Source organism: Nycticebus coucang, chromosome 13 (assembly GCF_027406575.1).
Source record: "Nycticebus coucang isolate mNycCou1 chromosome 13, mNycCou1.pri, whole genome shotgun sequence".
Taxonomy (NCBI): domain Eukaryota; kingdom Metazoa; phylum Chordata; class Mammalia; order Primates; family Lorisidae; genus Nycticebus; species Nycticebus coucang.
The window spans coordinates 23583567-23598744 of record NC_069792.1 but is presented as its reverse complement, the minus strand read 5'-3'; the positions used below and the strand labels follow the sequence as shown (position 1 = coordinate 23598744).

The 15178-nt window shown below is 43.0% G+C and overlaps 1 pseudogene; it reads right to left on the bottom strand.

Annotated features, from left to right (window-relative positions):
* Window positions 1-2116: 2116 nt before the first annotated feature.
* On the bottom strand, window positions 2117-14646 carry LOC128563298 (myosin regulatory light polypeptide 9-like; annotated as a pseudogene).
* Between the last annotated feature and the right edge of the window lie 532 nt (window positions 14647-15178).

Sequence of the window (15178 nt, the reverse complement as noted above, 5' to 3'; positions counted from 1 at the left end):
ATAAAACCATCAGAAATCTCATCCTATACCTGGTTATTTCTGAGGCAGCTGACAAACTTTAAGTGTAGATTATAGAGTGTTATTCTGGTGACAACAACAGAAAAGATGAAAGAAAAGAAGACATCTTTGGTTCATGCGAGCCAATTTCATTTAGTGTAAATGTATCTTAGCAGATTAAATATCTTGAAAAATTGATCTACAATTTGAAAGACTTGGAAAATGTACTTGAAACAATTTCTGACAACCATTCTCTCCTCCCCAACTACAAGCTGTGCTTCAATAAGTATTTTTTAATTGTGATAAAATATACAAAACATAAAATGTATCGTCTGAACTATTTTCCGTGTGTACAGTTCAGTAGCATTGAGTACATTTAGGTTTATAATCTTGAGTGCTCTTGGTGTTTTGTTTAGGATTGACTTCCTTTCTTCACTTACAGTATCCCCCTCCCCCCCAACCTGGCTTTCCAACAAATTGGCAGAAAATTCTGAACCTGTGTACAAAAAAGAAAAAAGACGATCTACATCGCACCTATGGAAGGACATCTCATTAAAAACTTAGTGAAGGTCATGTCTGTAAGTCTCAGAATATGGGGAGTTTGAAGTAGGAGGATTGCTAGAGGCCAGGCGTTCAAGACCAGCCTGGGGAACATAGAAAAGCCTCATACAAAAATTTTTTAAAAAATTAACCAGGCCTGCACCACCACATGCCTGAGTTCCTAGCTCCTCTAGAAGCTGAGGTAGGAAGTTGGCTAAAGCCCAGGAGTTTGAGGTTGCAATGGGCTATGACAACACCACTGCACTCCAGCCTGAGTCATAGAGCAAGACTCTGTCTCTCCCCACACCCCCAACCAGAAATCTGAATTAGTGGAGTGAGCTGCTGAGACCTTTACTGGTGCTTTGCCTCATGCTACTGGAGCCCAGAGGGCCTCCTTTCCTGGGCTGCAGTGTGGATGGAGGGCTGGGACGTAGTGGAGGGGAGAGGAAAGTATTACATTTTCAGAAAGAAGTTGAAGGTTTTTCTGTTTCTTTCTTTTATTTTTTTCTTTCCTTTTTTTTTTTTCTTGGTCAGTAAACCTTGTAGAGAAGTAGCTTTTTCTGTTTCTAAGTCAGGTCTTCATCAATGCTATGAAGGCTAAACAGATCTTTTGATGCCTTGGGACCCTTCCATTGCCGAACTCTTTAACTGATGAACTCTCTGGTTCTATGGCGGAGAAGGAGAGGAATGAGCTCTTTGGTGCTGGAGGACTCTGATCCAAAACAGGTTGGAAGTGAGAGAATATTTCTGTATTCTGAGGATCAGACAGACACTCTTGAGCCCCACCATGACACAGGTCTGGGAGCTGTGATAGGGGCCAGGACATTTGGGGCCGGTGAGTGTTTGCGTGGGTGCCTGAGAGGAGTGGCTAAATCAGAGGATCCATCCTCCTCAACCCCACAGCTTTAGGAAAGAGCAGAGTTATCAGAACTTCAACCCTGATGGGAACTGATCTTAAAGAGAGGTTCCAAGCTGCCAGGGCAATGTAGAGACTCTGGTATTGATTACAGAGACCACATAGGATTGAAGACAAAGAAAGTTCTAGTCAAATCTTGAGATGAAAAATTCAAAGCACAGTGGTGAGATTTGGAGCCCTGCACCTTAGAGGGAGCCCCAGACAAGGGGAGGAAAGGGAGTAAACACCCTTGTTACATTGCAGTTCAAACCTGTGAATTCCTGTGAAAGTTTTAGTAGCTCAAGGGACCTTTCTTATGATTTGGCAAGATTACAAAGCCATCTGCTCTTGAATTCTTTTTTTTTTTTTAATTGTAAAGTTTAGTTATGGTTCAGAAAAAATTGAGCAAATAACTTTCTCTGAAAAAATATATTGACTCTGTAGACTGCAGTTATTGGGGGATGGGGTGGATAAGTTAAATTACCATATTTTCTATTCTGAAAATGGTAAAAAGTCCCGTTTCCAGTCTGATTGTAAAGATACATATGCTCAAAATGACTGAGAATAAATACAACAGGAAAAGTAAAACTTACAAAGCCAAGTGCATGTGATAGTCTCCAAGAGAAAATCTCGGAAGTACCCCAAATGGCAACAAGAACGTTTCCCTGTAATTTGAAGTTCTTTTCATTCTTTTTTGTTTTTTGCTCCTGGTTTGAGGATGTGCGTGAACTCAATGCAATTGAAATTCCCCTTTTGTCAGTAGGTGCTTCTCTGTACAGCACATTCACCTCTTCATCTATAAAAGGATCACCCGTTGTTGCAGCAGCTCTCTTGGGCAATAATCATAAATAGTGCCTGTTGCTTCTTTATCAAAGCAAGTACAGGCATTTCTGATGACATCTTCCGGATATGTGCCATTTAACTTCTCACCAAACATGGTGAAGAACACGGTGAAACTGATGGGTCCGGAAGCCTCATTCATCATGGCATCCAGATTCTCTTCAGTTGGATTTTTCTTCAGTGAGATAGATCTTCCTAGTCAATGAAACCATCTCTGTTTGGATCAATCATGTTGAAGGCCTCTTTGAATTCCTGATTCTGTGACTGGTCAAACACGGCAAATACATTAGATGTTGTGAGCTGAGGGAGCTTCTCGGTGGTCTTGGTGTTTGCCTTTTTACTAGATATGAGGATGGTTAAATCCCTGCGCAGCCACAAGAATCTGAGCTCCTCATTGATTCCGCAGCTACTGCTTTCACTACCCTTATCCTCAAGAGCCTCCAGCCACTAAAAACCAACCTTACTCTTGAATTCTTTCAAATTCTTGAATTCTCTTGAATTCTTTCGAATTCTTCTTCTTTTGATTTGAGACAAGAGTTGATATTTTTGTTTTGAGACGAGAGTTACTCTGTTGCCTAATAGAGACAGAGTCTCATTTTGTTACCCTCAGCACAGTGCCATGGCATCGTAGCTCACAGCAACCTCAAACTCTTGGGCTCAAGTGATTCTCCTGTCTCAGCCTCCCAAGTAGCTGGGACTACAGGAGCTCACCACAATGCCCAGCTATTTTTAGAGATGAGGTCTCTCTCTGGCTCAGGCTGGTCTCAAACCTGTGAGCTCAGGCAATCTACCTGCCTTGGCCTCCCAAGGGCGTGAGCCACCTTACCCAGCTATTGTATTATTATTATTATTTTGTTGTTGTTGTTGTTAAGACAGGGTTCTACCCTATGCCCTGAGCAGAGCACAATGGCAGACTCAGGCTGTGGGCATCCTGCTGCCTCAGCCTCTGAAGCTGCTGCGATTACAGGCCTTCCCTGAGGTGCCCAGCTGAGTTTTTCAAATTTTTTTTTATGAGTCAGGGTCTCACTCTTGCTCAGACAAGACTCAAAATCCTGAGGTCAAGCAGTCCTCCTGCCTCAGCCTCCCACAGTTCTGTGATTATAGGTGTGAGCCACCACACCCAGTTATTTTTTTATTTTTTTATTGTTTGGGATTCATCGAGGGTACAGAGAAGTAGGTTACATTGATTGCGTTTGTTAGATAAAGTCCTTCTTATACTTGTGTCCCACCCCCAAGAGCTGTGCCATACACTGTGACCTCCATCCCCCTCCCTTCTCCCCACTCCCTCATTTCCCTATTCCCCATCTTGTATTTGCTCATCTACTGCCTCCATATTAGAATTGAGTAAATTGGATTCTCCATTCTTATGATGTTTTACTAAGAAGACTGTGTTCCACCTCCCTCTAGGTGAATACAAAAGATGTAAAGTCTCCATATTTTTAATGGCTGAATAGTATTCCATGGTATGCATACACCACAGCTTGTTCATCCATTCCTGGGTTGGTGGGCATTTAGGCTGTTTCCACATTTTGACGATTGTAAATTGAGCCGCGATAAACAATCTAGTGCAAATGCCCTTGTGATAAAAGAATTCTTTTTCTGGGCGGCGCCTGTGGCTCAGTCGGTAGGGCACGGGCCCCATATACCGAGGGTGGCAGGTTCGAACCTGGCCCCAGCCGAACTGCAACAAAAAAAATAGCCCGGTGTTGTGGCGGGTGCCTGTAGTCCCGGCTGCTCAGGAGGCTGAGGCAAGAGAATCGCTTAGGCCCAGGAGTTGGAGGTTGCTGTGAGCTGTGTGAGGCCACGGCACTCTACTGAGGGCCATAAGGTGAAACTCTGTCTCTACAAAAAAAAAAAAAAAAAGAATTCTTTTTCTTCTGGATAGATGCCCAGTAATGGGATTGCAGGATCAAATGGAGGTCTAAATTGAATTCTTTGAGGGTTCTCCATACTTCCTTCCAAAAAGGTTGTATTAGTTTGCAGTCCCACCAGCAGTGTAAAAGTGTTCCCTTCTCTCCATATCCATGCCGGCATCTGCAGCTTTGAGACTTTGTGATGTGGGCCATTCTCACTGGCGTTAGATGATATCTCAGAGTAGTTTTGATTTGCATTTCTGTGATGATTAGGGATAATAAGCATTTTTTCATATGTCTGTTAGCCATTTGTCTGTCTTCTTTAGAGAAGGTTCTATTCATGTCTCTTATCCAACGATGTATGGGGTTCTTGGTCTTTTTTTGTTGATTCTCTAGATCCAACTTTTGTCCAGTTCAGTTTGTTTGCTTTGGTTGTTGTTTCCTTTGCTGTACAGAGGCTTTTCCATTTAATTAAGCCCCATTTGTTTACTTTTGTTGTTGTTGCAATTGCCACAGAAATCTTCCTCATAAAATCTTTCTCAGGCTGATATCTTCAAATGTTTTCCCCACACTTTCTTTGAGGATTTTTATTGTTTCATGCCTTAGATTTAAATATTTTATCCATCTTGAATCAATTTTTGTAAGTGGTGAGAAGTGCAGGTCCCGTTTTAGTCTTTTATATGTGGTTATCCAGTTCTCCCAGCACCATTTATTGAATAGGGATTCTTTTCTCAAGTGTATATTCTTGTCTGGCTTATCAAAGATCAGGTGGCTTTAAGATGTTAGTTTCATCTCACGGTTTTATATTAGGTTCTAGATATCATTGTCTCAATTTTTGTGCAAATACCATCCTGTGTGATCACTATGGCCTTGTAGTATAGCTAGAAGTCTGGTAGAGTTGTACCCCCTGCTTTGTTTTTATTACTAAGAATTGCCTTGGCTATATGGGGTTTCTTCTCGTTCCATACAAAATGAAGAATTGTTTTTTTCCAAATCTTGAAAGTATGATGATGGTATTTTAATGGAGATTGCATTGAATCTGTAGATTGTTTTCGGAAGTACACACATTTTGACAATATTTATTTGTTTATTTATTTATTTATTGAAACAGAGTCTCAAGCTGTCACCCTGGGTAGAGTGCTATGGCATCACAGCTTATAGCAACCTCAAACTCTTGGTCTTAAGTGATTCTCTTGCCTCAGCCTCCCAAGTAGCTGGGACTACAGGTGCCTGCCACAATGCCCAGCTATTTTTTTTGTTGTTGCAGTTGTCATCATTATTGTTTTAGCTGGCCCAGGCTGGGTTCAAACCCACCAACCTTGATGTATTTGGCCGGCGCCCTACCCACTGAGCTATGGGCACTGCCTTATTTATTTATTTTTATTGAGATAGAGTCTCACTTTGTCACCCTAAGTAGAGTGTCGTGGTGTCATAGCTCACAGTAACCTCAAACTCTTGGGCTCAAGCGATTCTTTTGCCTCAGCCTTCCTGGTACCTGGGACTACAGGTGACTGCCACAGTGCCTGGCTTTGTTTGTTTGCTTGTTTTGTTTTGTAGCTGAGTCCGTGGGGTTTTCCAAGTATAGGATCATATCATCCACAAAGAGTGAGAGTTTGATCTCCTCTGACCCCATTCGAATACCCTTGATTGCCTTCTCTTGCCTGATTGCAATGGCTAAGACTTCCATTACTATGTTGAATAGTATGGGAGACAATGGGCATCTTAGCCTAGTTCCAGATCTGAGTGGAAATGTTTTCATAGGGTCACATTTAAGTCCTTTGTATTTTTGTTTAGTTTCTGTTTAGAGGATCAGTCCAGTTCTGTCAGAGGGTTGTTAAAGTTTCTGGCTATCATGGTATTATGGGATATCATATTGTTCATACCCATCAAAGTCTGTTTCATAAATCTGGGAACATTTAAGTAGGGTGCATAAATATTTTAAATTGAAATGTCTTCTTGTTGTATTGTTTCTTTGACCAGTATAAAGTGTCCACCTTTGTCTTTCTTAAGTTTAGTTGCTTTAAATCCATTTGTATCTGAAAATAAGATTGCAGCCCGTCCTTTCTTCTGATTTCCATTTGCTTGAAATACTGTTTTCCATCCCTTAACCCTGAGTCTTGATTTGTCCTTCAAGGCTAGGTGTGTCTCTTGGAGACAGATATGGATGGCTTGTGCTTTTTTTATCCAATCAGCCAGCCTGCACCTGTTCAGTAATGAATTCAGTCCATTGACATTTGAGAGAATTGATAAGTGCAGTGGAGTTATATTCATCTTTAAATTGTGAAAGTCCATTGTGTATTTTTATCCTTTATACCATCATGGAAGCTAAGTTTTGACCTTTAGCTTGTGGGTGTTTACTTTGCTGGTGGTCCATTGTGAAGGTCAGTGTTGAAAATAGGTCTGAGTATTTCCTGTAGAGCTGGTTTGTTTTTTTTGAGACAGAGTCTCACTTTGTCACCCTTAGTCGAGTGCTGTGACATCACAGCTCACAGCAACCTCAAACTCTTGGGCTTACGTGATTCTCTTGCCTCAGCCTCCCAAGGACTACAGGCGCCCACCACAACACTCAGCTATTTTTTATTGCAGTTCTCATTATTGTTTAGCTGACTTGGGCTGTGTTCGAACATGCCAGCTTCTGTGTATGTGGCTGGTACTGTAACCACTGTGCTATGAGTGCCCTGCCATGTAGAATTGTTCTTGTTGTGGCGAATTTCCTCAGTGTTTATATGTCCACCAAAGATTTGATTTCTCCATCAATTTTGAAGCTTAGTTTGGCAGGATACAGAATTCTGGGCTGAAATTTGTTTTGTATAAGAATGTTGAAGGTGGATGATCATTATCTTCTAGCTTGGAAAGTTTCAGGGGAAAAGCCTGCTGTCATCCTAATGGCTCTGCCTCTGTCAGTCAGTTGGCATTTACTACTGGCTGCTTGCAGAATTTTTTCTTTCATCTTGACTTTGGACAGGTTCATTACAATGTGTCTTGGAGAAGCTCTGTTTGAGCTGAGATGCCCCAGGGTTCAATACCCATCTGAAAGGAGTATGTCGGGGCCTTTAGTAAAACTTGGGAAGTTTTCATTTATGATAGTCTCCAGTATGGCTTCCATTCCTTTGGGACAATCTTCTTCCCTTTCAAGGATCCCTGTTATTTATATGTTTGAATGCTTCATAGAGTCTTGTAGTTCTCTAAGCGACTGTTTTGCTTTCTCTTTCTTCTTTTCTGCCTCCTGGGTTAACTTGAAAGCTTTATCCTCTAGCTCTGAGGTTCTTTCTTCTCCAAGGTCTAACCTATTTTTTATACTTTCTACTGCATCTTTAACTCCCTAATTGTGTTGCCTTTATTTCCTTAAGCTATGCCTCTAACTCTTGGGCTTAAGCCATTCTCTTGCCTCACCCTCCCAGGTAGCTGGGACTACAGGTGCCTGCCACAGTATCTGACTATTTTTTGGTTGCAGTTGTTTAGCTGGCCCAGGCTGGGTTTGAACCCACCACCCTCAATGTAGGTGGCTGGTGTCATAACCACTGTGCTACAGGCGCTGAGCCAGTCCTTTTTTTTTCCTTCTCACTTCCTCCTTTCCTTCAAATTACCTTACCTCAAAGCTTAGATCTTTTTTTTTTTTTTTTTTTTTTGAGACAGAGCCTCAAGATGTCACCCTGGGTAGCATGCCGTGGCATCACAGCTCACAGCAACCTCCAACTTCTGGGCTGATGTGATTCTCCTGCCTCCGCCTCCCAAGTAGCTGGGAATACAGGTGCCTGCCACAATGCCTGGCTATTTTTTGGTTGCAGCCGTCATTGTTGTTTGGTGGGTCCGGGCTGGATTCGAACCTGCCAGCTCAGTTGTATGTGGCTGGCGCCCTAGCCGCTTGAGCCACAGGTACCGAGCCAGATCATTTTTTTTTTTTTTGCAGTTTTGGCCAGGGCCGGGCTTGAACCTGCCACCCCAGGTATATGGTGCCGGCACCCTACTCCTTGAGCCACATGCATGCTCTCGAAGCTTAGATATTAAAGTGGCCTCAGCCTGAGCAAAGCCAAACTCTTCCTCCTGTCCAGAAAAACAAGAGTCCTTGCTCTTGATGACAATATGTTGCAATACATCACCAGGACACCAGGTGGCACAATGATTTTTTTTTCTTTTTTCTTTTTTTAGGAGATAGAGGACACAGCCAGCAACCTCTATGGTCCTTATTCCAAACATAGTTGCCTTCAGTGATTGCCTGATTGTTTTCTCAGCAGTCAGAACCTGCTGGCTTGGCATCTTAAAGCTCACAAGAATCCTTCAGCGGCAGGTCTCACAGGACCTCCTGACTCCTGTTCCCATGGGATGTGGGAGTCCCTCAGCCTGTCCCAAGAGTGGAGTTCTGATCCTGGCAAGCAGAATTAAGACAGCCATGCTTTAGGCCCCTGTTAAGACCTTCTCCTGACCTTCCCACAATGGCAGCCCCCTGGCACTGAGACCTTCTCAGTATGGCTATCTCCCCAGTCACCAAACCTATGGCAAATCCCCTCCAACTGGCATTCAAATCTGGTTGCTGTATATTGTTCAAGTCTTCCCACTCTTCCAAGGTTTCCACTCAAGGTGCAGCTTCTTCCAACAACTGAAAACTCCAAAAAAGCTTCCTCCCATCCCAGACCTCCATGGGGGATCAGCCAATCCCAGAAGGTTACAATCACTTGCCTTATTCATCAGCTATCCACTGCTCAGGATCATATGCCATATCCAGCCCACCACCTGCTCTCTGTGCTCCCTGAGCTATAACTCACAGTAAGGTTCCTGTACCAGGTTCTCTCTGGGTTCTGCATTCTCTCTTTTCCCCAGTCATTCTAGGAGAGTTCTACTAAATGATCTTTCAGATCTGTCATCTTGCTCCGCACCCTGATAGTTTTTTCTATTTTTAGTATAGATGGAGTCTCACTCTTACTTAGGCTGGTCTTGAACTCTCTAGCTCAAGCGATCCACCCACCTTGGCCTCCCAGAGTGCTAGGATTACAGGTGCGAGCCACTGCAACCCAGCCCCCTATTCTTGAGTTCTTTAGTTGTAGATGGCCTTGCATGAGTATTTCCATGGGAGCATATAGTTTCTGTGTGTAGAGAGATTATTCATATCAACTGAGCACCCACTGAGCCTGAGATGTGAAGCACTGCAGGGGACATTGAAGGATAAGCAGGCTATAGTTTTTGACTCCAGAGATTTTACATGCTAGTGTGGATGGGTGAACAAGGATAGCATGATGGGATGGGATGGGATGAATATTATAAGCTAAAGAGTAAACACACAGCACTGACTTTCTTTAAAATTTCATTTCTGGCATGGAAGGCATATTAAATCAGTAAGTGAAATATGGGAAATCTATTAGGAAAATTACTAATTAGTTTATTGTAATATACATTGATCTCAAATATAGCAGGCACTAAGTTAGCCAATGGAAATTTAAAGAAAAATAAGCACAATCCTTGGCTTGGCACCTGTGGCTCAAGCAGCTAAGGCACCAGCCACATACACCTGAGCTGGCGGGTTCGAATCCAGCCTGGGCCCACTAAACAACAATGACGGCTGCAACCAAAAAATAGCCAGGCATTGTAGTGGGTACCTGTAGTCCCAGCTGCTTGGGAGTCAGAGGCAGGAGAATCGCTTGAGCCCAGGATTTGGAGGTTGCTGTGAGCTGTGATGCCGCGGCACTCTACCTAAGGTGATAGCTTGAGGCTCTGTCTCAAAAAAGAAAAAAAAGAAAAAGAAAAGAAAAAAAGAAAAATAAGCACAATCCTTGTCCTTGCAGACCTGACACACAGGAAAGGGAGACTGACATTGGGGGCATAGGAGAGGCATCAGCTCCCCATGTCTCTACACCCTCCTCCTGGGTGGAATTCCCAGGGCTACTTGGATACCAGAGCATCCTGGTCCATGAAGTCATTGCAAAGTGGCAGGCTGTTTGGACAGGCAGGGAAAGAAAGGTAGAGGAAGGGAAAGACGAAGGGCAGTGTGATAAAGGGCAAGAGGAGAATGCCCCCCACCCTAGGTCTGGACATGTCACCTACAATGATTGCTCTGCCATGGCTAAACCTCTCTAAGACAGCAGGGTTAAAGCTGCAGCTTCTAAGTGGCCTGAAAAAATTTGACAGCCTTGCCTCCTCCTATTTCTCTCCAGGCTCATGGCAGCTTGCCCAGGCGCTGGGAAGACCTATAGGGTGTGGCTATGGCCTGAAGAAATTTCGGGTCCCTCTTGAGATCCAGCCAAGGAGTTAGTGAGGTGGCCCTGGGAGCCAGACTGGAGCACCAGATGGCTGGCTGGCTGCTGAGTGCCGTATCTGTTGCTTTCAGAGTTGTTGAGGAAGTGGAGTATCCTGGACCTTCTAGCAACCTGGTAGGCATCTTAACCCAGCATGTCTTACCCAGCTCTGGCTGCTGTAACAAATTCCCATAGACTGAGTGCTGAAACAATAAACAGTTCCTTCCACAGTTCTGGAGGCTGGGTAGTCGAAGATCGAGCTGGTGGCAGGTCTGGTGTGTGGTGAGGGCCTGCTGCTAGGTTTGTAGGTGGTCTTCTACTGTGTCCTCACATGTTCCCACCTCTTATAAGAGCATTAATCCCTCTAATAAGGTGGCACCTGTGGCTCAACAGAGTAGGGCGTGGGCCCCATATGCCGGAGGTGGTGGGTTCAAACCCAGTCCTGGCCAAAAACTGCAAAAAAAAAAAAAAAAAAAAAAAAAAAATCTCTCTAATGGGGCTCCCCCCTCACGACCTAATTACTTCTCAAAGGTCCCAAGTGCTGATACCATCACATCAATTGAGGAGTAGGCTTCAACTTACCAGTTTGTGAGGTTCAAAAACATTCAGTCTCTAGCAAAGCAGGCTGAGGTTTTGAAATTCATGTTAGAATATAGTTTAGCCATGTGGGCTCTGATGCCAGGCTGCTTGGGATCAAATCCCCACTTTAGAAATTGCTAGTTGTTTAACTGTGATCAAGTTTCCTTGCCTCACCAAGTATCCACATGGACATGTAAAAAAAACCCAAAATAATAATAACACCTACACGTTGGGGTGTTGGGAGACTGAAGTACAAGAAAGTACATAAAGCTCTTAGCTGGTGACTGCCACTGGTGCCTAATAATGTTATTATAACCCTTCAGGATGGTTCCCACTGTTCAAGGATCAAGCAAAACCCTTGAAGTGTGTGTGTGGGGGGTGGTAGGGGAGTGGTATGGGAAATTGAAATACAAAACGAATAGTTCTGTAACGTGAGAAGTCTTGATGGGCTGCTTCCTCTCTTTAGACAGGGTTGAGTGGGATACAATTACCAATTCTTGGTTTTCTTTTCAATCTTAGCAGGAAGGGTATAATTTTAATAAGATGAAAGAAAGCTTGCAGGCCCCTGGTAACAAAGAATATCACAGGACACCCTTGTGTGCCTGCAGCTTCTCTGATCATGGCCAGGAATGTGGATTAAGGAGTCTGCAGAAAGGGACTCATTTGTGCATGCCAGTGAGATCTTGTTTTCCTTCTGGGGGGGACAAGGTGAGAGAGGAACCCTACTTCAGTTCTTTTTCAGTAATTGCTGCTGTTGAAATAGGGGTGGTGGTGCAAGTGTGTTCAAGAAAGGCTTTCGTGAGCATTCTTGCGCTCTGTTCTGCAGAGTGGCAGCTCTGATTTCTTAAACTGCCTGATAAGAGCTTACTTACACTTTTGACTTATGGAGAAATGATACCTCCCTACGTGTGTTTTTGAAAGAGATGAAGTAAATGTTCATATTGGAGTTAACTTAAAATGTTCATTTTGTAACCTGAGACGCTGCTGTATTCCTTGATATGCCATTCAATCCTGTAATTCCTCTGCTGGGCATATACCCAGAAGACCAAAAATCACAACATAACAAAGATATTTGTACCAGAATGTTTATTGCAGCCCAATTCATAATTGCTAAGTCATGGAAAAAGCCGAAGTGCCCATCGATCCACGAATGGATTAATAAATTGTGGTATATGTATACCATGGAATACTATGCAGCCTTAAAGAAAGATGGAGACTTTACCTCTTTCATGTTTACATGGATGGAGCTGGAACATATTCTTCTTAGTAAAGTATCCCAAGAATGGAAGAAAAAATACCCAATGTACACAGCCCTACTATGAAACTAATTTGGGACTCTCACATGAAAGCTATAACCCAGCTACAACTTAACAATAGGGGGAAGTGGGAAAGGGGGGGGTGGGTAGAGGGAGGGGAATCGGTGGGATCACACCTGTGGTGCATATTACAGGGGTATTTGCGAAACTTGGTAAATGTAGAATATAAATGTTTTGGCACAGTAACTGAGATAACGCCGGAAAGGCTATGTTAACCACTGGGATAAAAATGTGTCAAATGGTTTATGAAGTGAGTGTATGATGCCCCATAATCATATCATTGTATACACTTATGATTTAATAAAAAAAATTAAAAAAAAAAATGTTCAGATCTATTCTCTTAAATACTAACTTTTGTACTTACGATGTTGGTTCAAGGAAACAACACAGAATCTAAGATTCCCTCCCACACCCTACACCCACTTCCTACCAATCTCAGAAAGGCTTCCTCCTCTCTTCCTGTTTTTTTTTTTTCTTTATTCACAGCCCTATTGCCCAGCAGTTAATGCTGATATAGGAAGTCACATGTGAAATCATCAGTGAGTGACTTGTCCATCTGGAGAACAGCCACTTTTACTGACTCCACCCCCTGCCACCCCTAGGTGTCTGGGAAGCAGCATGTGCTGGGAGTCTGTGCACAGTGGGACATAGAATCGCTACATTGCTAAGAGGGAGTGTGGTATCTCCACAGAGACCTGCAAGATGAAGGTAGGCCCAAAGCAGTGAATATTTAGTGAATGTGCACATCAGTTAAGTCCCATTGCCACTCGCCCAGTCTATGTCAGGTACTGTACTAAGCACTGACAAGCATTATTTCATTCGTTCCTCACAACAAGCCCAATGAGACAGATATTACTGTTATCACTATTCACCCCATTTTAGGTGAGGGTCTGAGTGGTTAAGAAACATTCTTGAGGTCTCATGGCTAGTTAATGGCAGAACCAAAATTTATTTTATGTATTTATTCATTTGTTTATTTAGAGACAAGGTCTCATTCTGTCGCCCGGAGTGCAGTGGTCTGATCATAGCTCATTATAACCTCAAACTGCTAGTGTCAAGCAATCCTTCTCCTCACCCTCCCTAGCTAGGAGTATTGGCATGTGCCATCACCATTCCTGGCTAATTTACTTCCTTTTCTTGTCTTTTTTAATATTTTGTTTGTAGAGATAGGGTCTCACCAGTTTGCCCAGACCGGTCTTAAATTTCTGGCTTCAAGCAATCCTCCTGTCTTGGCTTCCCCAAAGATTATAGGCATGAGCCACCATGCCTGGCCAGAGTGAGATTTGAACCATGTCTATCCTATGCCATAGCCTATCATGTTTCTCCAGATGAGGTAGCCTGGGTACAAGGGTGGGCTAGGCATGAGGGGATGATTTGGCTTGTGAGTTACTTAACAAGGTGATATGTTCTGACAAATTCATTGTTAAGGATTTTGTTGTAAGAACACCATAAACTGCACACATACTAACCTAGATAGTTTAGTCCTGTGGTCCCCAACCCCCACGCCACAGACTGGTACATGTTCGTGACCTGTTAGGAACCAGGCCACACAGCAGGAGGTGAGTAGGGCAAAGGAGTCAGCAATGGATTAGAGCAACTTTGGAAATGGACACAGATGCAGAGTGGATCTTATTCAAGGAGGATGGGGCATTTGAAATCTATACATGGCATAGGACAATTAGGGAGCTCTTTGGAGTAAAGGGGACTTGCTGGGCAAAGGGTACAAAGTTTCAGTGAAACAGGAGGAATAAGTTTGAGATCTCTTGTGCAGCAGAGTGGCTATAGTCAGGAATAATGTATGTTTCAAAATAACTAAAAGTAAATATCAAATAAATCACCAGAAAAAGTCAAGTGAGGTGATGAATATGTCAGTTAGCTTTGTTTAATCACTCCATATTAAGTCCATATATTAAAACATCACATTATACTCGTAAGAATCAAAATGGAGTGGCTTGTGTTAAAAGCCCTGACAGATAGAGCCAGGGAAGGTCATGAAGGAGGGCTTCTCACACATCAATGTCAATAGAAGGACTATCACAAAACTGTAAAAACCACAACCTTGCACAAAGGCCATCACAGCCTTCTACAGAAAAGTACTTTTGTGAGGACATCTGTCCAGCAACTGCCTGTCCAATTTTGGACTTGCACCATCCTCATTGATCCTTGTAGCCAAGGATAATTATCTCAAAGTAACTATGTCATCTTCCTCATTTTTCCTTTGAAACCTCTGTCTTTCTTTACCCTCCGCCCCAGGTAGGCACATCATTTACTATGGCATGTGTATTTATTTTGCAATGCCTGTTTCTGAGTCATTTTCCTTTCCTTCCTTTCTTTTTAGGAAGTCTCCCTCTCTGTTTTTCAGTTGATGTACTCTATAAATATATTACCATTATGACCATCTCCTTAAGTTGACCTAATTTTCATAGACCAGATATGCACTGAACCGTATTAAGGCCTAGTTCCTTGTGGTGACCACCTCCATATGTTGGCCAGTTTGTTACAATCCCTTGGGTGGTCAACTTACAGAGTACAGAGGTTCTACTATAGTTAATAGCTTTGTCCGTGATTGTGCCCTCGGCACCAAGAAAAAAAATATGCATTACTATTATGATTTGTCAATTAAAAATTGGGAAATTTAAAAATATAATTGTAAAAAAAAAAGGAATGTTGAGGTGAATAATCCTGTTTGCCCTTTATTGAAGGAGAGACAGATCCATAACCAACGGTACTGAGATGAATGCAGAAATGGAAGCAGATGAGAAGTTCTGTGTGAGCGTGGAAGTCAGAGGGCTTACCACTGTCTGTGGGAGCGACTGGAGAGTCTTCACATTTGGAGGAGGCTTTGCTAGGCAGAGAAAAGTGAAGAAAGTCATTCCAACAAGGAAGCACAGCACCTTGGTTGGCTTGGGGGTATAACATGTACGATGTTGA